Source organism: Phalacrocorax aristotelis, chromosome 1 (assembly GCF_949628215.1).
Source record: "Phalacrocorax aristotelis chromosome 1, bGulAri2.1, whole genome shotgun sequence".
In the NCBI taxonomy this organism is placed as follows: Eukaryota; Metazoa; Chordata; class Aves; order Suliformes; family Phalacrocoracidae; genus Phalacrocorax; species Phalacrocorax aristotelis.
The window spans coordinates 57,134,393-57,162,177 of NC_134276.1; the positions used below are offsets into that span (position 1 = coordinate 57,134,393).

A 27,785-nucleotide genomic window follows, 5' to 3' on the forward strand; every position below is an offset into this window, starting at 1 on the left:
GAAGACAAGCAGGTGGCTTGAGATGCATTATGGTCTGACAAGATTATCATAGGACTGGGACCCTGGAGGGTGTACCACAGGTGGGTACAGAGCTGGTTGTGATTCAGAACCCAAATAAAAGCTCAAAGTACTTCTTTGAACTAAACAAATTGCTTTCAACCAACAGAGCTTGAGTTTTTCACTCTAATTCAAATTCTCTCATGGCTTTCTGGGACGTTTCCATTTTACCCTTCTTACTAAATTGCAGACAAAAAAAAATTTACAAGGTATGTCAATACCATACATGCCAATAACAAATGTAGAGGCAAATAACTTCTATAAGCTTCTGTATTCTTTTTATGTACCTGTCCCATGGGCTGGAGAGTGGATATGTTTTGCAAATGCCAACCTTTTTTGGCTTTGGTTCCACTGTCACTGATACCTCCAGTCCTGATCATGTATAGGATTTTCTAAGCGAGAGTTGTGAAACACATACATTTCATTTAAACCAGGGGTTTTAGAACCTTTTCCCTGTTTCTAGCTGTACATTTACACCCTGGCTGTTCAGGTCAAGAGGAAAAATCATTTTCTGCTGCTTGGCTCTCAGCAAAAGAAAATGCTCTCTGGGTGACAGAGCAACCTTGGTGACAGAGTACCTTGGCCTTGGGGGACGAAGACTGTGGGAAGTGCCAGAGCACATCCTGCCCTGTGGCTCTTGCTGGTGTGACAAGTCCCAAATTGCTGCGTCTGGGAGTTAGCCTCCTCCCTTTTTATTGCTCACCCTGTCCCTGGGTCTTCCTCGCACAATACCAGTAGTGATTTTACTGCTTCTTACAGATCTTGGATAAATACATGATGTATCTGAGTGCCAAGAACCAGTCCCTGAGGGAGTTCACAGGAAGGATTTGATGATGAACAAGAATGATTTCAATTTACAATGGCATTTTGAGACCTATCAGTTAGCCATCTTTAATCGCTTTAAAATATCCCTTGCAGAGCTTTAAAATAATTTTAATTTGTTAATTGAAGTGCCATGTAACATCAAGTCAAATGCCTTCCATAAGTTTAATTCAACACTTTTACCATCTCCACTAATCTTATGACTCATAAAGAGAGTATTTAAATTTGATCTCCATAAATTTGCACTGACTGACGAATTACAGTTCCATCTTTTAGCTTTTTACTTACTAGGTCTGTAGTACCCACGCTTTTATTTTACCTGAAATATTTCTCAAACCAGCTTTCTTCATGTGTTTCAACTTACTTAAAAGCTGCTTGAATTTAAAGAGAATTCTCAGTTACTAAACTGCTTCTCTACTTCTTTCTCTCTTCCTTTACTATCCTCTTTTATAGCCTTATTTATTTTACATTCCTAGTTTAAATGTTTTTAATTTCTTAATAAATTTTCATGTAAAGTATCTATAAAATTAGGCAACACACATTCTAGCACTATGATTATTAAATGTCAATTGTGACGACTACAAATGTTTTCTGCTTAGAAGTGAGAAAAGCAAAATTTTACAACTTTTCAGATTGGTTGTGATCCTTAATTAAATGTACACAAGCAATTGCTCTTTTGAAAAAAAGTAACTGGTCTGAAAAATTTTAAAACAAGTCTTTACAGTAGAGAAATGAAATGTCTGTACTGGATAAATTTTTAGCACAGGAGGAAGTTGAATTATATGGACTGTTAATAGCACAACAAAACCTATTCATTACCAACAAAGCACAGTTTTGCAAGAAATATCGACTTAACTTTGACATCAAGTCTTTTATTTTTAAAAAGTTGCAGCTCTTCAAATAAATCATCTCCGACTTAGTAATCTAATTTATGATGTGCTGTCTTTTCCCTTCTTGGACAGAGATCATAACTGAACTTTTGTCTTGGAGCACCTGTGTTTTAGATCTGGAGATTAATATGCTGCATAAAGAATTTTAAAAAATGAAAAAACATAGGGATATGTACTCCCATCTATGTTTAATTTGTAGCTATCATTAGCAGTAAAAGGAGCTTGACTTTCACACTGAAAACAGAACAATCCATGTGCTTTCAGCTCTAACTGAAATAGAAAATAACAAATTATCCTAGCATAGTAGATAATTAATATCATTAAATTTTTTTTAAAAAATCTCTTTCTCTTACATCCTAGTTAATTTTACACTTAAGCCAGTATAGTGATTGCTCTACTGTTTTGACGTTTTAGTGTTACAAAATCTCAGCTTAAAGCATCTGGTGTACAGCAACATAAACCTTTCAACTTCAGAGCTGTGTGTGGGTGTACTGACACGATAGGAGATATTGTACTATCCAACCACCTAAACACTGTCAAGTGAATGAAAGTTTCATAGCAGGACTAAGTTTCAGTATTTCATAAAATGACTTCTCTATCACTGTCATCCCCAGATGACTTACATGCGCCAACTTTAATATTACACGTTTTGAAAAAAACATCAGGTCAGGAATTGTCATAGCTCTTCTGAGGAAGAAAAAAATGTTTTTCGAGAAGTGGCATATGAAATTTCAGGGGAAGTTACGATTGAATGCACACAAAAAAAATCAACTTATAATAGAAAAGTAGCTCTATTATTATTTGTAAGATGATTGTCTGTGACTCTGTAGTTGAATGGTGTGAGAAAATGGGGTATGTTTTCAGAAGGTATCTTAGAAGAGGAATACAGACAGGGTACAGAAATGCTCTTTCAAGTCAGCTATTTAAACTGTAGACAAATTGTCTATGTCAGCTCAACAAAAGTCTTAACATATTCTTAGATATTCTAGTAATAATAAGAAGAAATTTTTGTAGATTACATTATCTTCTACTAAAGCGTAAACAAATTATTTTTTAGGACCTGAAACATACATAAATAAAAAGAAGTATTAAGAGACGCAGAATTAATTTTATTGATAGACTTACCAATGTGTCTCTTAACATACCAAAGCTAGGCAAATCAGTTTCTCTCCCTTTCACATTAAGGATTATTGTCATTTTCTCTACCTAAATCTTTAAAGGCATATTAATTAAAAGACATGAGCTTGAATACCTATATTCTGAAACTGATTTGTCCCACCTAAATTTAGCCCCTTAAGTGGAGAGCCTAACCACTCAAGGCATACCACAAGTAATTCCAATGGGCTGTCCAGACCTTGGCTTGTCTAAATGGTCTTCTGGAGTACCTGTTTCTCTGCACTGATAACTTCTGTTGCCTCTGTTGACTATTCCCCTAAATGAATCCCCGTCTAAACCCCAGTCTACCAAAATTGATGGAAAGACAGACGAGTGCTTGCATCTCTGAAAATTTTTATCTACAACTGATTTCCCAATAACACATCCTGGTCAGGATGGGGACCAGGTGGGTGGTGGCAGCCTGCTGAGGTGCTCCTAGTTGTGGCCAGACACCCTGCAGCTGAAGTTCCATGCTGCTCCCTAAGGACAGAGGCTCACTGACACTCTGGTGTTAGAAAAGGAATTAAAAAGACTCTTTGGAGGTGAGAAGAGAGGATACAAACAGAGGAAAAGGTGGAAATGAGAATATTGATAATTTCACTGCATTGTCTTGGTCTCAGTTGCATTAACTATCAATGCTTAGCGTGAGCTGACAGCTTTAGCTGAATTTGTGTGGCTTTGCTTGTATACAGCTACTGTAGTTGCGTATTGCATAGACATAAGTTTGACGATGTCTGAAGACTTGTAAAACAGGGAGATTCAGAGGCACAGTCCTAATAGCACTGAGCAAATTAGAGTTCTTTGGCTAATCAGCAGATATCCTCTTGTGGACACCTCGCTACCATTGGGTTAATTAGAAAACAGCTGGCACTGGCTGGGGGGAAGAGGGAGGTGTAGGGAGATGGAGTTTGTCGAATCCCTGTCATGTTTTATTATCTTTCTCTAACCTTTTAGCCTTAATTGCCATTTTCAGAAGTCTAACACAACTTAATGAGATGCATGTTTTCAGAGCTATACCCCTCAAGTGGTAGGAAGTGGGTTTGCTTGGGTAAATATATTTAATCCTCTGGGTCTTCCTGCAAACTGTTCAATTTAATTGGATTACACCAGGGGTCTGACTGGGTGTGACGAGGGCCCTCTTCACAGGCTCTTGATTGCTTCATGTTGTGTTCATCCTCTTTTACTTTGACCTGGTAGGTTGTAAAATGTGAAAGACTGCATGTCTTAAGACTTAGTAAAACATAAAGTTTGCAACTAGGGCAAGATGTGCTGATTTCTGAGGGAAGACAGTTAAGCAGAAATGTGGATACATACAGTATCTACAACATTAACCAAAGTACCTGACAGCAGTACAGTTTTTTGAGCTTATTAACTGAGTTACCACATTGCCTAGTGTTTAGAACAAGTATTTCATGGCAAGGGTATCTGGAAAAGACAAGGACATCAAGAATAAGATCAAGAGCACCTGGCTTTAGAGCTAGTAAGAGAGGACCAAGTAAGAGAAAAAGAAGGAAGACACTGAGGAAAGAAGAGCTTAATAGATGCCAAGCCACACACAGAAACTTTCAACCACCTGTCAATTTGGCGGTGAAAGAGGAACTCCTTGGGGAGGGAAACCTGAAGAGGTAAAGAATTAAAGCCTTCTAGAAACAACCACAAGTTAAAATCTGAAGAAACATTATGTGGATCATGATGTCAGGCAAAAAATGTATGAGGTGCATGGTTTTTACTCTAACTCACATACAATTTTAAGAGATTTAAATGTTTTAGAACATGGTACGTAAACAGCTGCGCTGAGGCACTGGGAACATGAATGGGGAAGCTGACAAATGCTGGGGTGTGGGCAGATGATATATTCCAATTTTGGGATCAGGAGCTCAAGGAGGAAGTCACACATGCATCACACCGCTTTTTTCCCTCTCCACCTCCCAGTGCTACCCCACCTTCCTGTAGGAGGTCACTGCACAAGTAGCCATCGCCACACACACACACACACACAGTGCTATTGCAGCAGTTACTGAAGAGAAATAAAGGCAACAAGGTTGTCATTGAAAAGAAAAAATATTAATATTTTACACTGCAGGATTGGATTGGGTTTTGAAATGGAGAGGCTACAAGATTTCAAACCATTCCCAGTATTTCCTGAACTTCAATACAATGCCATCGAAAAATAAAGTTTGCAATGAAGTTTCAGGTGAACAATTTTGAAGTTACTACACCATTACCTGTAAGGTTAAAGCTGGCATCCATGGGATGAAGGCAATCTGAGTTTTTATTTCAGGATCTGTGGGTTTTGATGCCTAGAAAGCAATCTGAACAAAAATGCAGTCGGATAATTTTTTAAGAAACAGAATGATTTTCTGAACACACAGTCATAATATGATGGAGATATGAAACCATAAAATCTGTAGTCTCTTTAAATGCTTTCTGGTCCTCAGAGATATTATAGGTGAAAGAAATAACAACTCAGTTGTAGCATACTCTCCTTCTGGCTGTTCAGCTCCTTCCATTAGCCAGAAATAACAGTAGGAAGGAGCTGAACAGCCAGAAGGAGAGTATGCTTGCAGAAACCATCTCCTGTAAGCAAGGGAAAGTTGCTTAAATGAAGAGGCAGAAACAAATAGGAAAAAACAATTTGGATTTGGTTTGGGTGGTTTTTTTTTGTTGTAGCTATGCATAAGTTTTCATAAGCATTAAGTATTTGGGTCTACCTACTCCTAGTATACAAGTGACTGCAACTTGAATATTCATTACCTGAAAGTTGTACAATAGCCTCATACATTCCTGAACAATTTTAATTTTGTCGTGTGCATGGCAATTACAATGACATTTTCACTATGGCAAAGACTGTCAGGCACATACAAATAAAAAAGGCATGTGATACAATTAACTCAAGGCTGATCAGATGAATGCTGTGAAAGTCTACAAATGATTGGTAAAATAACCTAAGACAAATTAGAAAGTCAAAGGAGAAGGGGAGAAAAACTTCATGCAGATGTCCTTTGGAACAAAGAGCAAATTTTGAATAACAATTTAAGACAAATTTAAAAAAAAAAAAAAGACATTTGAAAAAGAACAGAGGGTTGCAACCTTCTTCTTAAGTAAAGGTAAACGTAGCTTATATTTGAAAGTGTGACAGTAGAGGTCATTTATCATGTTCTGAAATGAGACTAGGAAAAAAGGAAGCATAAACAAATTGATAGCCTCCGGTTGAAAAAAAATATAGCAACATCTAAGAGTTGTAAACTCAAAATTACATGAGAAGAGATAAGTAATCTAAAGCAAATTGTTAAAGCTCTGAATTAGGAAACTTAGGCTCATTACATAAGAGAAATAAATCAAGAGATTTATTGGTTCTGTGGTTAAAGCACAGCTTTGTACTATGTATCCAGTAGTGAACAAGGAAGAATTCAGAGGGGGAAAAAAATCAGTCTTTGGCTAGGTCTGTGTGTGGTAAATACAACGGGACTGCAGATGTGAGTAGGGCTCTTTGCAATTGTGTTCATAACCTAATTAGGGTGGTAATTAGGACACAGGTAAAACCACAAAAGGAAAAAAAAAAGGATGTTAAATTTCAAAGAGTGAATTTTAGAAGATTGTAAAAGCACAGGATGAAATCAAGTAGGATAAATCAATAGAGATAAAGGACACAGAGGGAAATGGAAAACATTCAAAGATAAATTAATGTATGCCCAAGGGTTATGCATGTAATCTAGCTAAAAATACACCAGAAATAAAGAAGGCTAATGTTGATGAGCAAAGAAGCACAAACTTGAAAACATACGCTGTAGTTATATCCAAGGGACTGGGTTAAATGAATACAGCTGAAAAACAAAAGGTCAGAGATGAAGATAACAGTACACTTAACAAATAGTAAGAGTACATTTTCCATGAAAAAAAAATTTTCTCAAGGCAGAAAATAAATTATTCTTGGATGTGGAAATAATCAGAAGAAGATAAAGACCAAAATAATTGCAGGGAGTGGGATATTAAGTGTAAAATGATGAAAGAAGTAACAAAACTGCCAAAGATATTTTGGACTCAGAGCAGAAACTGTTGTGCAAGAGAACTGCAACGTTGACATGAACATTTTACATTACTTCATTAGCATACTACAAGGGACTATAGGAAAATCCTAACATTAGTTCTAAATGCCTCCGGTAAATTCAGCAAATTTATGGGTGCTTTTATAGGTAGTGTGTACATTATTAGGAGATTGACCTCGTTATCATTGATTTCTGTCCCAGTTTTGGTTCCAACACCTCCTTAGAAAAATAGCAATAGAAAATTACAAATAGCAAAAATCCTCAGAGATACACTGTGTACCTGTTGTGTATGTAACTCTGGCTAATATTAGGAGAAGTTATGAAAGCTAAAAGTCTTCCAAAGTTTCAAGTTAGCAGATTGAAAAAACTTTAGAAAAATTTAAACTACATTTCAAGCAAGTGTGTTAAAGGAAAACAGTACCAGATTTGCCAAAACCATACTGAGTTCAAAACAGTGAATCAGTTACCCCTCTGTGTGGCAACAAGCATGGCCAAAACCCAGCCTGTCTGATTCAAGTTTTTCAGTGAGGCCACTTAAGATCTTAATTTTTCTGAGAGCCCTTTTTCTCCTTCCACCAAATATAAATGGAGCTTCCGTACCAGGAAGGCTAAAAATGATCACAACTTACTTACACACTTAACTGAGGTGCCTAAAGTTGTGGGAGGGTAAATCAGGTCCAAATAGAGTTTATTACCATAATTACAAAAACAGTTGCTCTCTGTACATAATAATGAAATGAGAAAATCGAATGACTAACTGCCTGAATTAAGTTGATAAATGCACTACAGTACACTAGGTAGAATGGATCCAGTGAGATAGCTGGTTGAAAATGAGTAATTGATAGTCATTTTACACCAGTAGTTCTTACTTGCTACAGCCCATAAATTGTCTTTCTGTAATTTTCCCAAGTGTACGACGCTCTCTTTTTTTAACCAAGTCAGAAAATATCTTGGCTTGACAGAAATTCTGTTCATCCATAATAAAAAATAATTTAAAAGCTAAAATATAGGGCAAGAAAACTTCATGGGCCAGGAAGCAAGCATTCAGAAATCTCTTTAGCTGGAGGAAGGATTGGGAATTAAGTTTATGTTTTCATTTTGAACCTGATCCTCTTGATCCTTGCACTTGTTTGTTGGTTTGTTGGGGGTTTTTTTGCCATTTCGTGTTAATGTGTCAAAAAATCAGATTTATTTTCAGAGCCGAAAAGAAACAATCAAGCTTATAAAATTATCTGATGAAACTCAGAAAAAAGTAAGGCAGAAATGGAGGGTATTTAGGAAACCCTTTGCAGACAACAAAAGAATCCAGAACAAGTATTCATAACACACATTAAGAGCACCTAACATTAGGGTGAGTTGAACTCTGCCTTAGCAGTGCCTGTTTCCCTCAAAAGACTAAGGGGGAAAAGGATGACAAAATAAATCTGTGTTTTATGAGAGGTATCTCAACTGTAAATTTTTGTGAGATGACGTACCCAAGCCAATTTCTTCTGGTCAGGGCAAGTGTTCAGACCCACTGACTGAGCAACTATCTTTCATCTTGTTATCCATAACAGCTCCCTGTATTGTAAGATTTGTATTATCCGCTCTACCCCTAACATTTTTCACAAAATTTGACATAGTTGAAAATCTGAAGCACACAGTTTAAGAGTTCGTACTTTACTCTCCCCAAAGTACTACTGATGTTTTGTAGATATGAATCATGACCTTACTGTACAGGTCTTTTAAAAAATGTGAGAAATTGCAAATGTTTTCCTTGAATAATATATGCAATAATAGTAAATTATGACTTGACTTTTTTAATAGTGTGAACACACCTCTGATGATGTAGATAATCAACACTTTCCTTTTCTTTGAGCTGTGCTGGTCAGAGAAGAAATGGTTAGTGAGTATTATTCACAGTCGCAGGATGAAGCAATCAGAAACTTAGTGTACCTAGGTGTGATCCATTGGCACAATGAAAAAGAAAACTAGGATGCACCAGTAGAAATATTTTCATTAGATGAAAAAATCAGACCAATAAAAGGCAGTTTGCAGTCAGAAGAAGAGTCCAAAATGGAACTAGTAGGAAATGGTTGAGTAGGCTCCAGCTCTAAGAAAAGCTACAAAAATGAAGAATGGAAGACCATAAGAAAACATTATTGTTGTCTGTATCTGTGGTGGGTTGACCCTGGCCAGCAGCTAAGTACCCACCCAGTCGCTCACTCACACTCCCCCAGCAGGATGGGAGAGGGAATTGGAAGAAACCTATGGGCGGACATAAAATGTTCAATAGGTGAATCAAAGATGGACGTGAAGCAAAGCAAAATAAGATATTCATTCACTGCTTCCCACCAGCAGGCAGATGGTTAGCCATTTCCAGGAAAGCAGACCCTCAGCATGTGTAAGGTTTACCTGTGAAGACAAACACCATAACCATGAACATCAATTCCTTCCTCCTCCTTTCCTTGAGCTTTTACTGCTGAGCATGAGGTCATATGATATGGTGTGGGATACTCCTTTGGTCAGCTGAGGTCAGCTATCCCAGCTGTGTCCCCTACCAGCCTCTTGCCCACCCCCAACCTACTCGCTACAGGGCAGCGTGAGAAACAGAGAAAGTCTCGATGCTCTGCTGGCACTGTTCAGCAGTATCTAAAACACTGGTGTGTTATCGACACGGGTTTAGTCTCAAATCCAAAACACACCACCATACAGACTGCTGTGAAGAAAATTAACCCCATCCCAACCAGACCCAGTACATTATGTGAGAAACAAGCATAAGGAAAGAAAAGAGAAATTTAAGTTAAGTTAAAGGATGATGGCACAAGAATATTTTTTTTCTGGGAGTTAAAGAAAGGCTTTGCAAAATTAAAGCACTGAGATTTTGGAACTGCTTTTCATTCAGGTAGTGAGGACAAAATTAATTGCTTTTACCATGCAGCCTGGTAACTTTATGAAAAGCATTATACATAAAAGTTTCAAAAGACCAGCTTTCAGTGACCCATATCTCTTCCAGTCCTTTGTTGTTTGTTGTTTGGAGAAGTTTTTTAAAATAAATATATTTGCATCCAAAAATTGCTTTTACTCCATTTTCTCTTCAAGAATGATAAATAAACAGTAAATCTGAAGCACAATGTCTGCAGGTAATTTGGAATTAACTAAGCTACTTGTATCTGTTATCTCAGACACTGGTAGCTGTTTAGCTGAGGTAGCGCAGCTGAGAACAGTGTGGGAAAAGCCACCCATCAAGAAAAGGAAAATATTCCGTCAGTTAGCATGCACTGGGCTCCCTGCTGTTGCAGTCTGCCAATAATTTAAAATGTGTTTAGCCATATCTGCAAGGGCTGCAGGCTGGATATCATCTAAAGGCAAAAAAGCGAAGGAACTTCCTTCCCGGCCAGTGTGTGAGCGAAGTCCACTTCCAGGCAGCTGATGCATAAATAGCACAGAGCAAGATGCTCCTTGAGATAGTCCGCCCAGTCACATCTCTTCACTGACTCCCAGCTCAAAGCAGGGATGGAAACCAGCTTCTTTTATCTTCTCAAGTGTGCAATTTGTCTCCAGTGGTTCTAGACAACTTCATTCTGTGCACTCAATCTATTTACAGTAGTTGCAATAGGCTGAAGCAATTTAGAGTCTCTTCTGTGGAAGATGGAAATACCTACTCCTCACTGCAGAGAGAGATTTCTAAACTACTCCTTAAGCTCTCTGACAGCATCCTCACTCCTCAGTGACTCCTCTCCATCTTTTCAAAGGGAGGTGGTGAAGCATACCATTTATAAGCTGTTCTAATGGGGTATCACACTGTTTTTAAGAGGACATTTGGAGGAAGAGAAATTGTTAGGGCTGTTTTGTGAACAAAACCTGACAGCCAAACTGAACTAACTCCGCAGATGGGAGGGTTCGATATTTTTCATGTTTGGTATATTTTTAGAGAGCAAAATTTAAAAAAATACTTTGCAAAGTTAAAAAAAGGCTGTATAGCTCTTCATCCCCTTGTCTTTGAGAGTTGAATTAAAGTGAGGTGGGAATTTCCTATGAAGTCTGGCTTCTGTCAAAGGACTTAATTAATATACCTCTGATAAAGCTTACTGCTGCTTCCTTAGAAAAGGACATTGTAATACCAAGAGAAAATGTATTCCTACAGCATTCAAAAACAGGACAATAACATCATCACCCTGATTGAAACTGAATACAACAGTCTTTGCCCTGGGATTCTCTTCTGCCTGACAAGCGTTCACAAGAAATATTTGTAAAAAAAGCTACATAAAATCTCTCTGAATTAGATTCTCCTGGTAGCTTTCCCCAGATTAATACTTCTCTCTGCTCTGAGAGCGCGAGCTATGTATCTTCACAGCTTTGGAAAATCTGTGCTAGAATAAATGAGAGAGACTGGAATTTGCACCTTGGCACTTTTCCAGAGATGTTGGTGCCCCTCTTTTCAGAGCACAAATACTGACTGAAGCTTCAGAGAAAAGAATAAATCCATCCTTCTCTTCACCGAGAGTACCTTGAACAGATGTTCCCTTTGATTTTGCTACTTCTTCACAATCAGCCTGAGGATTGCACGTTAAGAGGGGATCACTCTCTCGTTTGTTGGCAGCTGGAAGAACAAGGCTGGAAAATCAGTCACAAAGGCATTTCTTAATTTTGGATTTTCCCTGAATCTCTTTTTCTCTAAAACAGTTAATTCCAGAAACCTGAACTCATCAGGAGTGGGTAATGCTTCTAGAAGTCTTTTCTTTGCACTAGGATCCATCAGTTTCAAGGGGTATAAGTTTTACTCCAAATTTAAATTAAGATATACCCACAACAAAGGAAAAAGCCTGCTATACATGTAATGAATGAATGCAATAGAAACTTTTCTCTAAAATAAAAAGTAAGATATCCTCTTAAAGAGAGATATTTTCTAAGGTCACATATATGTGGTACAAAGAGAAATAACATCACACAGTACATTTTAGATCTCAGATCTCTCAAGAAATCTGTAGGAAGATCAGTGTTCCATACAGAAATACCTAAAATTCATCCTTACAGGATAAGATTCCCAAAGATTCGTGTTCCCCTGGATATCCATGTGATAGATACTCCAGCTTCCATTACAGTAAAATCAATTAAATTCAGGTTGGGCTTTGTTTCATATAAACTTTTCCCTTCAAGTGTGTCATTTAGCCTTCTCAACAACTTATGTAGGACCCATCATTCACTGATTGCACCTTTGGAAACCCGGTTTTCAATAAACTGGTGTTTGTTAATGCTCTCTAAGCATGTTAGTACACAGACGAATCTACCAGAAAACAGACAATATTAGAAAATGAGGTACGAGAACAAGTTTCCCAACACAAAAGCTCAAGAAGTACACTCAGGATCTAAGCCAGATCCTGGCCCAATTAAATGCTGCATCAAATGCAGAGTTAACATACTCATGGCTGTTGATGTGGGGTTTAATAAAAGGGTTTCATGCAGTAAGATGTAATCTTTAAGATGCTTTTCAAGTAAGTGCAGTCAATAATTTAGGTTGTCGGTGGTTCCTGTACTCCTAAATGGGCAGTAATGATCATTGGTGGTCAGAGAGCACCAGGTTATATTCTGCTTTCTCTGGGTCTGCTCTGGTATGGCCCTTTCATCCCTAGAAACAGTATAAACTAAGGACCTTTTGTCATATGCTCCTCTTCAAAACCATTTTAAGCTCATTTTTGAAAAAGAACAGTATAATTTAGAGAAGTTTTAATGCCTCTTGAGCAGTCTTGCTGTACAGCATATTTGGGATGGAGGAATGCAAACTGCCTGCTATGGAGCTGGGGATCAGGAGGCTCCCTTTGTAGAGGCTCCAGGCTAGTAATCACTAGCTCCTCTGGAAGCCAGATATTTTATGTAACCCTTCTCAGCTTACCCCTACGCTAGGCAAATACTCCCAGGCATGAAACATCACTGTCTATACCAATAAGTCTGGGTCCCTTTGGTCTGTGCTAACAAGCACTCTCCCATTCAAATCCCTGGCATGATTTGGCTGATAAGCTCCAGAAACTTTTCCCAGTTCACATGCAACCACACAGGAAAGCCTTGATGCAGCCTATACTGTGCTGGCTGGTCCCACTGCCCAGCTACGTGTAAGTGCTGTTTCAACGTCCTGACAGCTGGACCCTTAGCAAGGATTTGGCATTCCCAGTACCTCCCATCTCCTATATATTAAGACCCTCAGGTGCTTCCAGGCAGGGACCTGCTACACAGTCAGGAATGCTAGCTGGAGGTACCAGCCTCCTTAATCCTTTAGGTGAGCATCTCACATGGGGATGACTGCTGCAGTGCCCAGCTCCAGAAGGACAGGCATAGGTCTGAGCACTGCCTGCAAGCAAGTACCCATTCTAATTCATTTAGGAGCGGAACCAAAGTGTCCTGTCTCTCCATAACAATTTCTTTTTAAAAAATGTTGTTTTTTTAGGAAATATCCACAACCTAAATCAGACAAAGGGCTAAAGCATTCCTGTGTGACATGCCTGTCAGTGTTTATGAAGCATTTCGACAATGCCCTTAATGTATGCTTTAACTTCCAGTCAGCCCTGAAGTGATCAGGCAGTTGGCCTAGATGGTCATTGTAGGTCCCTTCCTACTGAACTATTCTATTCTATTCTATTATATATCAGATGGAATGGAAATTTGTAACATGATTAAAAGCAGTTTTAAGAAAAACCAAATGCTCTTGTTATTCTTAAACCAGAAGAATACTTCCACTGAGCAAATATACATATTGGCTTTTTCACTGAGAAAAAGCATTTCTTTCCCAAACATTAGTCAATAAGTATGCCCAAAACCTAGCCTTGTTTCAGAAAGGAATTTATCATCAGCTGGCCACAGGTGAGGAGAATGGGGACACCTGAGATATCCAAAAGAATTGAATGGGCATGAGACAAAGACAGTTGATGACCAGCACAGCTGGCAGAGCCAACAAGGCAGGTAGACCAGCTGACCTTAGCAGAGACATTCAGTTGTCTCCGTCCCAGACTTCTGCTCTAGCAGTGTGTATCAGCTCAGGCATGGCACCACACCCATGCTGGCTCTGTACGTTAGTTCCATTTTGCCTCTTAGCAATAACCCCTTGGACCGGGAGAGCTGCTGGAAAACAGCAGAGATATGGAGAAAGAAAGCTCTGTGAGCTATCACAGTGCGCCAGTCAAACTCTTTACCTCTTCTCCAAGCCAGCCATGCCAGACTTCGACTAGCTCCACGCAGAGCCATTTGGTTGACTCTGCATGGTGCAGGGAGACCAAGTGGTATTAGTTTAAGCTACAGTGTCTGAACTGCTTCTGGGCCAACTTGACCATGGAAACTATAGAGTCACCTTCCCACAGCACTCTGTGTTAGCACACAAGCCCTGCCAGACCAGATCTGGCTCTGCAAGGAGCCAGCTCAGTGTCCTTGCATCTGCAGTTCAACTAACCCACAACTTGTAAACCACCCACAAATAACTGAAAGTTGATGGGGTAGAATTCATTTAATCCATGCAAATTCTCATTAATCTGCAATTTCTAAGCAGGAAACTGGGGGGAGGGAGAGTAAAGGACATTTTACTGAAGTGAATCCAAGTGAAACATTAAGAAAGTCATTACATTAAATTGCAGGAATAATACATGAAGCAGGATGGTTTTGGAAATTAAACAAGCCTCTGTTCTCATAGGCTGCGGTATGAATTATATCCGGTCATTTTCTGTGTGTCTTATTTGGTTTGGATAAGTGGAAGATACTTACTACAAGAACTGGAACAAAGTGGATTCCTTATCATCACAACTGTCAAACCAAAAACAATCTGGCCAAATGCTGCCACTCATTTAACAACAGAAGTTCTGAAAATAATTCTTGAATTTATTACTGAACAGCTTTCTCTGCTCAGCAGAGCTGCTTTATTGCAGTGCTATATTACACAATCACTCAGTTATGTCATTTTTGCATGTATATGAAAATAACCATTTGGTCTTCAGTGGTCTTATTATTCATTCTCAACAGTGTATCTAAGTGTTCTGCAATGTCTTTCATCTTAGAACAGGGAACATACATACTTTTCATAGTGCCCACTGGCAAGTCCTACTTGGTATGGCATAACTAGCCGACTGATTTTTAAGAGGTGGTGGTTGGGCAACTGTTCACAAAAACACTCAATAAATGGCAGTGTAATTCCTGTTTCCATGGGGATACGGCACCAAAATAAAAACATTATCTTATATGTGTCAGGCAACAGACCTTAAAGGGAACAGAAGAGAATTTTTGGGATGTTAAGATGTAGAAAAGGATTGAATGGAAAGGCAAAGCCACTAATTAGAAATAAGAAAAAAATGCTTAGGTTTGCTGATCCTTTATGAGAAATAGCTCAGTTGCTAAGAATATATCTGACATTTCATAGGGGCTTCGTCTGTTTGTTCAGCATAAAAGGGAGCAAATATGTTACTTATACTTTAAAGCATCCAAATGCCAACACCTTTGTGCCCTAAAGAAATTCTGGAGAAAGCTGAAGAGAACAAATATATTCTTTTTCTCATTTTGCCATGCTACTTAAAAATGTCTGTCCTGAACAGAAGTGATAAAGTTGCAACAGGCATTCCACTGCATTAAATTCCTGGGCAGTATCCATTCTAACAACAAGCCACTGTTATCAGGGGGTAGAGGAGCTGGGTGTATTCTTATGCCAGCAAGGTGTTGTCCTATGAAGGTGCCAATAAAAAGGAAAAACCAAAAATCTCAGTAGAGCTTTGACAGTACATGTGGTATACCTTTGAAAGTCAGCCTCCTACGTTTATTTTAGAAGCATCTGCAGGACATAGGTAGCTTATGTTAAAGTAAATCCAATCCATAAGAGGTCCCCTAAAAATAAATTACTGATTTTTGTTCCAGTATTTCTATTCCCAGTGAAGTCAGTGGTCAGACTCATTCATTGGCAACAGATAATATAAGCATATTTATGAAGAATAAGTAGGTATTTTAGAAATACCTATAGAAATAGCTACAGAACTAGAGATACTTGTCTTGATACCTCTGAACAGATGAAACCTCCTGCTGTGGATTATCCGTGGGGCATTCATTTTCCTCTCTTTCCCGAAGGAAGTCTGCTGACATAGGGCTTGAGTGCTAATGAGTTCCTGCAATTCCCATAACTGGTATAACAGATGCAAAACCCCATCCGAATCAAACATTTGGCTACAGGAGTAGCAGGAAGAAGCATCTGGTTTTTGGCAAATGAAGCACTGCTCAGCATTTCAGTGCAGGAGGAGAAAAAACCACAGTGAAACCCCGTATTAATGTACAAAATATGTAGTTATTTTAAAGCAATAATGAATGAGCAAATCCATATCTCTTAAGAAATGCAACTCAAAGCAACTGTGAAAATCCTCTTTCTCACACATGCTGACACTAAAAGGAAAACCTGTGGGTTCTGTGTACAAGACAGCAGCACGATGCAGCTTTGTGTTTAGACAATGCTCCTACTGGCTGGGAACATTTCTGTGAAAACATACAAAATTAGATTACGAGATAGTCAGAAAAAAAGCCATTTTGACTCATCAGACAATTATTTTTCAGTTTGAATATGACAACAAGAAAAGGGCCATTTTTTAACCTAGCAGTTCCTCTAGCAAAGGTGTCATGGCTTTCATATGAGCTCCGGGAAATGTATCATTTACGTATAGCTCTTAGCACTTCTTCACTTGCTGGCAATACTGTTACTGATATCCTGGTGATCTGGAAGAACAGAGCACCGTGCAACCCTGAATTACTATAAATTCAGTTCTGATGAGTTGCTTTACTAACTTATGACACTTTACAACATGATCCCTGCCTGTGTGGAGGATCCTTGATCAGAAAAAATGTCAGTGCTTGAAAGGAGGCGTATGAAGTAAGGTAAGTGTCTTAAAGAGCTCTTTGGTTTACATTAGGAGAACGGATTTGAAAAAGAAAGCTGTAGCTACAGCCTTAATATTTGATTTGTAAGAACTTTTACCTACTTCTTGAACAGTTTTCCTAAACCCTTATCGAGTTCAGCTGCTGTTATTTTTTCTCCAAATTCCTCTGGGCTCTTGAATTCCTACTGCTTCAAAAAGAAACCTGAATAATAATCCCGTTCAGACTGGATATTAATTTTGCAATTTACTGTACATTTCTAAAGACGCTGCTTTTAATAGGTAGTCCTTTGTAATTTATTTTCTAAAGGAAGTGATTTAATTTAATATTCTGTGAATTCTTGATGCTGGCTTAAATTGAACAGAACCTCTAATAGAAGACAGTAGAAATAGGGTGGGGTGAACAGGGGTGGGGACAGGACAAACACATGGAATTTATTTTCTTCCTTGGCTCTAAACCATCCTCTCATTCTCTATAAATTAGCTTCTGTTTCTGTTTAATTTTCTTCTCTTTTTTTTTTTTGTGTATTTTCATTTGCCTGTACCTCAGGGCTGTTATTCAGGAATATATCTCAGCCTTTCTACAGGGATGTCATCCCCGGATCAGCTGGTTACTACACCTCAGAGCACGATGGAGGCCTGGTCTCACATCCTACCCTCACAGGACAGGAAAAAATATATATTCTTAAATATGGTCTAAAATAGTGTGGAGATGAGAGGAAAGTTGAAAGGGATCCCAAACGGTTACAAACAGAGCATAATTAGCTGTCTCCCCACCATCTTGACAGTTTGGCCAAAGCCCCTCATCACCCTGTCAGCTCCATGGCCCTTGTTCTTCTCAGAACCTGAACCCAGGACCCCACATCCACCCACTTCCTTCATTTTTCCTTACCGTCTCCAGACCAGGAAATCGATCTTCTTTCTGTTTTGGCCTCTGTTTCCACCTTCTACCTCCCTGTACTCCAAACCCGATTCCCATGCTCCCCAGTACTGCACCATGCACTTGCCAGCAAGCAAGAAAGGGTCGCTCCCCAATCCCAGAGCTGCCAACTCCTTGACAACTACTGATAACTGCTGTCTGCAGGTTCTGTTCATGACACTGTTGCTGGAAACACGTAATTTCCAGCCCCAGAAATACTGGTCCTCTAGCAGGACCCTTGACTGCCTGGGCAAGATTCACTCCACCTCCTGTTACTCTAGTTATCTCCTGTGCAGACAGTAGTGCTACTTTCTCTGAGTTGCCTTTATGTTTATGCTAGAGAAATATACACTTCAGGGGGCTGATGCATCACATCCTAACCTATTGGCGTCTAAAATAGGTGGGATGAGCTGGTGGTCCTGTGCAACCAGGCCACCTTTAGTAATCTTCACAGCAAGTACATTCTAATGTAATGGGGGTCACTGGCTCTAGCACAGGACTGTTCTGCTCTGCCTACAGCATCTAATCACCATAAAGCTGTAACTGTTCAAACTGCTTCTTATGAGCTAAAAGGAGAGGGGAAATGATGCAGACAGACATCTACTGCTATTTGGTGTCTTTATTTTACTCTTCTGAAGGGGGCAGTTACAAGGTTCAGTTGTCTTAATGAAGGCCAAATCCTTTTGCTTTGATTTGTTTGCTGGCAATATTACCTGCCCTAGTAAACCCATGCCTAACTGCCCTAATTTTCACTTCAGAACATATAGCAGAAAGCAAGAGCTGCAACGAACCATTCTACTGTACAGAATAAAGATATGACTATATCTATACCCACTAGTTTGGCTATAGTTTTGATGATGCTGCAAAAATGTTTCCTGCTCCTGAATTATATATATCAATGTTGCTTTTGCAGCATTTTTCCAACCCTATTCTGACTATTTGGCATAATTTGGAATTGTCCATAACATATATAATAGAAAGTACGTGTTCATGTGTCTCATTTTTTTCAAACAATAATGACTTGTGAGTGAGTACAGGCAGGAGTTAAAGGGCACACAGTATTACAATGCAGAAGGGGAGAACTGAGAAATGACACTTCATTAGTTAATTAATTCAGTCAGTGATTTTATGCTTACAATGTCTGTAATATCTTTGAGGCTGTTCCAGATACGCAACTAACCCGCGATTCTTCATTCTTTCCTGTTCTTTCACTTGCAACAGTCTTCTTTATGAAATAAAGATCAAATTTAGTATAGTAGTCAGGGTGGTTAAAACTGAGCTGGGGATGTCATGAACAGAGAGTATATCTGTCTAACATGAGCTGTTAGCTATCTCTAGCTACTGGTTGTCAATTAGGCATAATTGAGCACCCATGACACCCATTGCTCAGTACGTTATTTTAGTAAAATGATCAAAAAAAGACTGTAGCCTCTCTTGTCCTCAGATTTCTTTAAAGAAGAATTCTCTTCTTCTTCTATCTCTTTTTTCTTTAAAGACTAGAACTGCAAAAACTAAATATATTATCACATTGAATTAAACTAAGTCGTTTACTAAACTATACCAAGGAAATAATTAACAGGCTGTTGGGTTTCTCTCTAGGTAATGTACATACATACTTCCTTGGCTTCTTTCTCATGTTGAATGCTACCTATTAAATGAAGGACTGCAGAATATTATTGCTAACAGCAACGTTACTTCTTTTTTAGCACGTTTTGTAATGTTTGCAGATGCAAGGGATTTGTTACATTTTTAGGAAAAAAAATTCACAGAGAGGATGGTCAAACACTGGAACAGGTGGCACAGAGAGGCTGTGGGTTCTCCATTCTTGCAGATATTCAGAACTCAACAGGGGTTGGCCCTAAGGAACCTGAGATACCTTTGGAGTTGAATCTATCCTCAAAGTTAGCCCTAATGACTTCCAGACAGCCCTTCAAATCTAATTATCCTTAGGACTAACAGGTGCTAGTCTTAATCCAAAACTATAAGTATCTTGTGGTTTAGGCAATTTCCTCTGGAGTGTTAGTTCACTAAAACTCTTAGATTTGAGGTAAAGTCAGGCTATTCAGGATGATTTTTAGCTATACTGTGCTTGGGTGTGTTTTGGTTTTATGGGGTTCTTTTTAAATATGATCTGTGGCCTGTAACTTTTAGTGCAATTAATGGTCAGATGCTGCTGAAAGAGACTTGAAAAGCTCTTGATCTTACCCATTCCTTTGTGTAGTTCCTTCAGGTATGTGACTTGTGGTCTTTTGTACTCCTTAAACTTTGTTTTAAGGAGGGGAATTAATCAAACTAAATATGGTTTGCTACACATCCAATCTGGGCATTTTAGGCTTATTTTACAATGTAGACCACCTCGTCCTAGAGATGGCTAAAATAAGTCAAATGAATGGTGCATTCAAAGTGCCTGTTTCTGTCAAATGACAACAGAATTTGCGTAGATTAATTGATTAGCACAGCTCTAAACATCTACACCACAGATGCCTGAAGTTAGGTGAGGTGGATTCCATCTAAAATTTTGGGCAATGTTTAGAATCATGTGGCTTGGGAAAATGGGTATTCTGCCGACATTTTTAAGCCTCTGTTGCTTAGTTTTCTGTAACTGCCAGGATGATTCATTCTCAGTTCAGGTCATAGCAAATCATGTCCAGGAACAATTTTGATGAAAAACTCTATTTTCCATTCTCTCCTCTGGGGCATAAGGACTGTTGCATGTTTTAGGCAAAGGTCTTGATTTAGAGGTGCTGAAGAATGAAGACACTACTGAAGACACTACTGAAGAACAGAGATTTTTATTTCTTTTATTTATAGGAAAAATATTCTGCACTCTGCATTCCAGGTTTCTGATGGAGTTTTCAGTAGGAATTTAGGAAAGAGCTCTGCTTTTGGTCTACTTTATAGGTTATGTCTGCTACCTGTTGGAAAAGTAAGATGTCCAGGTATGGATTGCCTGGTCATCATGCATGTAATTGCAAGAATCTTAATGTGGCAAAGGAAGTCTTAGAAGCTGGCTGTCTTCCAAAATGATACTGTCCCTGGCTTGTCTTTGATAGCTCCATCAGATACATCCACTCTTTTTCACAGAAAGAGAGGTACAGAAATAAAAACAAGTACCAGCCTTGGATAGTTGTTGTTATTTCTGTAAATGTGAATACAGTCAAACCCCTGAATGCAGGGAAGCTGGGAGTGTAGCTCAAGGTCTTGCTGTCTTTTGGGGAGGTGGAAAGATACTTTGTTCATCTGCGGAACTGCTCCTTCTTTTTAGGTTTGCTTCCCTTTTAGAAGGTATCGATATGTCCCTTTCCTATTTCTTTGCTTTTTCCATGCTGCCGGGACTGAAGCTGTGCAAATTATTCATTGTAAAATGAAGAAATAAACAGAATTTTCCTTGCTTCACATTTCCTTATGTAACTGAAAATTGAGCCCAGATAAATCAAAAGGAATTAATCGCCCTTCTCAGTAAGGATTTAGGTCGAAAATCATGTGGAGAGCAACAGTACAGGTGTGAAAAGAAACCAAATTTGTACCTTTTACTCAGCTCAATATTGAAAGAGAAATTTGTGGGATGCCTCTGTTCAGGAATGCAGAATGAAATAAAACAACTGTCTAACTTACTGGAAACTGAATCACTGAGTATTAGGAAGCTCTAATAGTCATCCCTCTTCCTTTCAACTGCTCACTGATCTTACATTTTTACCAAGAAACATGTAAACAGCAGAAAATAAACACTTCATTTAGAATTTTCAATGCTAAATAAATTTACATTTACTTAACTTTTTGTGTCACTTCAATTTTCTCTCTGTTGTGACAGTAACAGCAGTAACATTAATACATAATTAGATGGGTAGGAATGTGCTCAGAGTCAATAGCTTGTAATAGCTCCTTTGGAGCCATAGTAAACTATCTCCTATAGCAAATACATGGTTATGGACTTGTTAAAACAGACATTAGTTACCCAGTAGTCCATTATGGCTCCTTATAGTCTACCATTTGAGTAGATCTATATTTAGAGTCATATTGATCAGTAATTAAGAGATAACATGGTGGCAAAATGGAAATATATCATAAACAATCTTAAAGAAGTAATTTATAGAAATGGTAAAAACATCAGGAACTGGCAAATGTCTTTTGCACTATTTTTGCTTTCATGTAGAAACCAATAAACTCAGTAAAATTATAACTGATATTGAGATTCCCTTGTGTAAGCTGAGAAGCTTACTTCATCCAGAATTAATTTTTAAAACGGAGCTATTAAAACTAGGAAGAATTCAAGATAGTCACCACCATGTATGCAGTTTTAATCTTCTCATTGTAAAAATTAACCTCATCAGTGGTGAAAGTAAACACTGGTAAAGGGAATTCAGCCACTTTTAACCTGAGCCATCTGGAGCTTTTCCATCTCTCATTAGTCTATAATACCATACAGGTGAGTTTATCCATTTTTCTATTTTGCAACTATATTCACTGAAATACAATTATAATAATCAATTAATTACAAATAGTTAAAAGTCTCTGTTAGAATATGCCTAGAAAATATGTTCAGGCATGAAAATATTTTAGACTATTCAAAGTGCCACAGTAGTACTAATCTCTCAAAGTTTTCACATGGTACTCAAGATATTGGGGCATGGTTGAATGTTAACCCAGAAAAACCAGCTATTCCTCACTTGGTTTACATTTCTCTCCACAAGGGGACTGTGGAGGGACTGGACAGGCTGGAGAGCTGAGCCAAGGGGAACCTCATGAAATTCAACAAAAGCAAGTGCAAGGTCCTGCACCTAGGGAGGAACAACCCCACGCACCAGTACATGTTGGGGGCTGAACTCCTGGAAGGTGGCTCTGTTGAGAAGGACCTGGGAGCACTGGTGGGCAGCAAGCTGACCCTGAGCCAGCAATGTGCCCTTGTGGCCAAGGCGGCCCAGGGTATCCTGGGGTGCATGAAAAGGAGTGTGGCCAGCAGGTCGAGGGAGGTTATCCTCCCCCTCTACTCTGCCCTAGTGAGGCCACATTTGGAGTGCTGTGTCCAGTTTTGGGCCCCCCAGTTTTAGAAGGATGTGGAACTACTGGAGAAGGTCCAGCAGGGAGCTACCAAGATAATCAGGGGACTGGAGCATCTCCCTTATGAGGAAAGGCTGAGAGACCTGGGTTTGTTCAGCCTGGAGAAGAGAAGACTGAGGGGGGATCTTATCAGAGCTTATAAATATAATCAGAGCTTATAAATGAAGGGTGGGTGTCAAGAGGATGGGACCAGACTCTTTTCAGTGGTGCCCAATGACAGGACAAGGGGCAATGGGCACAGGTTGGAACACAGGAATTTCCAGCTGAACATGAGAAAAAACTTCTTTCCTGTGAGGGTGCCAGAGCAGTGGAAGAGGCTGCCCAGGGAGGTTGTGGAGTCTCCTTCCCTGGAGGCATTCAAACCCTGCCTGGATATGTTCATGTGCCCCCTGCTCTGGGTGTCCCTGCTGAAGCAGTGGTGTTGGACAAGATGATCTCCAGAGGTCCCTTCCAACCTCTGCCATTCTGTGGTTCTCTATTGTGTGTAATGGAATTGTTTAATTCACAATAGCTCTTGCAAATGTAAAGATTCAGTTACCATGCTTGTACTCACTGAGTAAAAGAGGGATGTTCTGCTGTGAGTCTATTCTTCTAATTGTTCCAATCTCCGCATTAACATTAATTAGCAAATTTGTCTTTCAGTGTCTCCCACATGGTTCATGTTCAGTCAGGGTTGGGTCAGTAGGGAATTTAATTAATTTATCAGCAAATTGGATTTTTCATTAGGTGTCCTTGCTTTGTTTTTTTTTTTTTATTTATTTTTTCTGAAATTTTTAATGGTTTATATAACTATAGGCTTTTTTCATCTACAATTCTCTAATGCAGAGGTTGTTAATGGAATGATATTGAACAGGAGTACCTCATTTACAAAGGGTATGAAAAGAGAGATTCTGTCTGTGTCAACGGTCATTTGTAAGCAGGTACTTCTGTTAGTGGCAACTTTTTCCTGTGTAGGCTTGCGATCCGGTGGGAATATTACTTTACAGTAAACATGTCAATAGCTGGATGTATAAATGCCTGATATTTATGGCTTAAGTACAAAGGGTATCGGTATGTGAGAATTCAATTCAACGAGGCTAATCTCAAATGCAATTAATGTTCACATTCTTTATGTGCCCCTATGGTAGTGTGTTTGCCCAAGGAATATATTGGAAGTGATACATTTAATTAAACTTCTTGAAACACTTGGGCAATGATATCATTTAGACGATAAGGCATCACTTTTGGAAAGTGGAAAGAACAGCACAACTGTTCTATTCAGCCTACACTGCATTACATTAACAGAGGATACGTGTGGTTCCAAGGAGATTGTGTGTCAAGTGCTGCTTAAACAAGGTGTTTTCGTCATGTTCTACCAAGCTGTTAAATAAAAGTTAGAAATGTTTTGATCTTGTGTCAGTTTTGATTTAGCTTTGGTAAAGAAGTTGCTATATGTAGTGTATAAACAAAGGTGACTAAGCAAGGAAATTTGCTAAACTGCTCGTAGGAAAAAAATGTGCCATGCTATATTTCATTGGGGATTATTGCTATGCTAATATAAATAATTTTTTTCTGCCTATTTAGCATCCATTCTTTATAACTTGTTAACCATAACAAGTTATAACCATAACCAGTGCCAGGGAAAGTTATGGAGTAAATCATGTTGAGTGCCATCATATAGCACGTAGCGGACAACCAGGTGATCAGGCCTCACAACAAATGATAGGACAAGAGGAAATGGCCTCATATTGCACCAGGGGAGGTTTAGATTGGGTATTAGGAAAAATTTCTTCATTGAAATGGTTGTCAAGCACTGGAACAGGCTGCCTAGGGAAGTGGTTGGATCACTATTCCTTGAGGCAAAAGACATGTAGACATGGTGCTTAGGGACATGGTTTAGTGGTGGACCGGGCAGTGCTAGGTTAACAGTTGGGCTCAACGAACTTAAATGTCTTTTCCAGCCTAAATGATTCTATGTTTCTATATATGCATATATATGAGGAAATCAGAGTATGTAAGGTTTTTACTAGGGTGGTCTAAAGTGAACTTTTATAGTAAGCATGGGAATCCCTTCAAATGGCAAAAGGGATAAATAAACAATATCTAAGTCAGTGCTGAACACGCAGTGCTTTCATGTCTTTTCAAATCTGTCCAGGCTCAGTTGGAGGAGATGGTAGATGCTTCCTGAACAATAGGAATGCTTTCTCTTCTTTTGCTTATGTACTGACACTGTTTCCATGATACAGAATACCATGGAGACCTTACTTGTGTTTTAGAAATGCCATATTTCTCCTGAAATTAAACACAGGTTACTGCTGGGGGCTTATTTTCATCTGTAGGGAAATAAACTTAGAGAACATTTTCATCTTTAAGAAAGTCTCCTAATACTTGATTTAAAAAAATTAAGGAAAAGAGATTAAAGAGACAATAACAAATGAGACTATGTGTGCTAATTGCATTCCAGCGTGAGTCCATGCATCTTACCAGGTGTGAGTGTGCCAGTCTTCAATCAATCTGCAGAGTTTCACTGACAGTAAGGTTATAAGGTATCCTTCAGTCTCATTAGTTAGACTGTCTGTTCATAACATGGAGATGTTGAATGCTGAATTTGAATGAAAGATTTCAGACATCCCAGCAGGGATCTGCTGAAATTACTTTGTCAGCATTTTGGTCTTAAGTATTATTTTCATCTATGCAAAGTCCTGAAAATTTGCAAAACATAACATGCAGTCAGTCAGCTTTACCATTCCTTGGTTTTGGACCATTCCACCCTTGGACGTTTTTAGTTGCACTTCTAGTCCAGGTGCAATTCAGAGCTATTTAGGACTCCTAAACATTTCACAAATTCTGTGTGATTTCTGCAGGCAAAGGACAGAGAGAAATATCTCTCACTGACTTGATGAGGACTTTTCATTTAATATAGGGTCTTTGGGAGGACAGGGATAATAACATTATATTCTACTAGAGTACGCTGAGAGAGCTGTTTAAAGCCACTTGTGCAACCTGCATAGTCACTGGAATGGTAAAAGAGGGCTATATTACACAAAAGAACCAAGTCTTGAAAAGTTTTGTTGTTCTTTCTTTTCTCTTAAATAAATACAGATACATCTCACTGCGTCTTAGAAATTTGTGAAAAACCAATATCGCTTACTTATTGCAGACTGGTAATGAAGCTTAACATTTGCTTCTATGGTGAAATGTAGAAGCATAATTATACTGCCATTGTAGGAAGAGCATAACTCACCAGGCGGGAGAAATTCAGATACTACTCGCGAATAAGAGCATCCATGCAAAGAAATGTATTGGTAAAATTATCCTAGTAAATATTATAAGAACAACAAGTCACCCTGTCAGGAAGGCAGGAACCTCAGTTACAGGAGTGTAACCTGATAATTTGGAGATATGCTTGAATCAAGCCCGAGGATTCAAGTACTCATGAACACAGTCCAACTGAGACTGGCATCTGAATTTTACACTTCATGATGGCCTCTATGTGGAGGGTGGAACATCATATACGACAGTAATGACTAGTTCTTAAGAAAAGAGTGAGAAATAGCTATTATGAAAGCTAAATTATACTGGAAAATAAACTAGAGGAACATGAGTTTATAGTCTGACTTTTCTGTAGCTGTATGTTAGAACGAGTAAATAAATGCTCAATTTAAGTAAACAAATATGGTAATGTGAAGCATTTGAATCTGAGGAGCTTGGGCGGTAAATCATTCTCAATTAATCATAATTGTGTCTGATACAACCGAGCATCATTTAATGGTATTTTAAGGTTAGTTTTATATGAATACTAAACAGGATAGTAAGATGCATATGCATACTGAAACAATTTTACTTTAAAGATTCAATGCCACTTTTTTGTTATATGACAACTTTGGAGTAGAACCTCTAATACAGACCTCCACCTTTTTTTTTTTTTAAAACAGGTATGAGTATCAAACCTATTCATCATTGCTATTGTAGTCTAATGCCAGTTATAGCAATGTTAATAAAAATAGTTGCTACCTGCTTCTTCAGTTAGTCAGTTCAAAGCCTAGGACATCGGTCACCTTGGCTGTGGCACGCATCCTCCCAATCCCTTCTCCCCGTGCAAGAAAGCGGACCCTCTTCTGTGCTTTAATTGTTACTGCACGCTCCAGTGCTCTCAGATTAGCTGAAAGAACTAGGGACATGTCCTGAGCACTGATACCACTTAAATTTAGGGTCTTTCGGTCTAAACGGTCTAGCTGTTCTCACAGCTATACTGGTCCCAAGGAGACAGAGGGCATACCGGGTGTTGAGGGGCATATGTGGTGTCAAAACATGTGTAAATTAAAATCAGTTTGAACAGAAAGGCCCTGTAATCATTGAGAAAGCAGTGTAAATCGCACCTGGTGAATATCACTCCTGTAGAATTGAAGATCACTTAAATTTACATGGAAAAGGTGAACCTTCATACACCATTTTTATTAGACCCAGATAACTTAGTGTTTTGTCCTTCTCCAGCATGGTCTCAAGTTGAAGTGTTGCAGGTGAGATGAGACAAGCTCTCTGGACAAAAGAAAGCTTAAGGTGATGCACAAAGTAGCATATCACTTGCAAAGCAATCCCTCAGCATCCCAGTGGAGAAAATAGGGCTGTCATATGCCACAAGAAGTTGTTTATTCAAATTATCTGTATTCCTGCTGTCTCTGTAGCAGTACAATCACTGAGATCCTTTAGAGCATTCCAGCTAACTGTCAAACATCAGACAGAAATAAATATTGTTGTGGTTTTATCATACTTATATCCCTTCACATTCAAGGATGACCCAAAAAAAAATGAAAGATTTGCTTTCCAGTGTCACATAAGAAATCTTCTGAAAATATCTGAGTAATGGTCATACATTTTCTGAACAAGTCTGTCGTCTCCCTCTTATGAACCTGGGTAACACCTTTTCAGAGTATAAACAGACAGTTTTACGAGTTCTCCCACATAGGAGGATATCTTTTGGACAATATGTAGTTAA

At 38.7% G+C, this 27,785-nt stretch overlaps 1 protein-coding gene across 1 annotated transcript in view; it reads left to right on the top strand.

Annotated features, from left to right (window-relative positions):
• Positions 1 to 27,785, top strand: part of GPC6 (glypican 6) — a 777,195-nt gene that overhangs the window by 644,400 nt on the left and 105,010 nt on the right. The window lies entirely within an intron of this gene.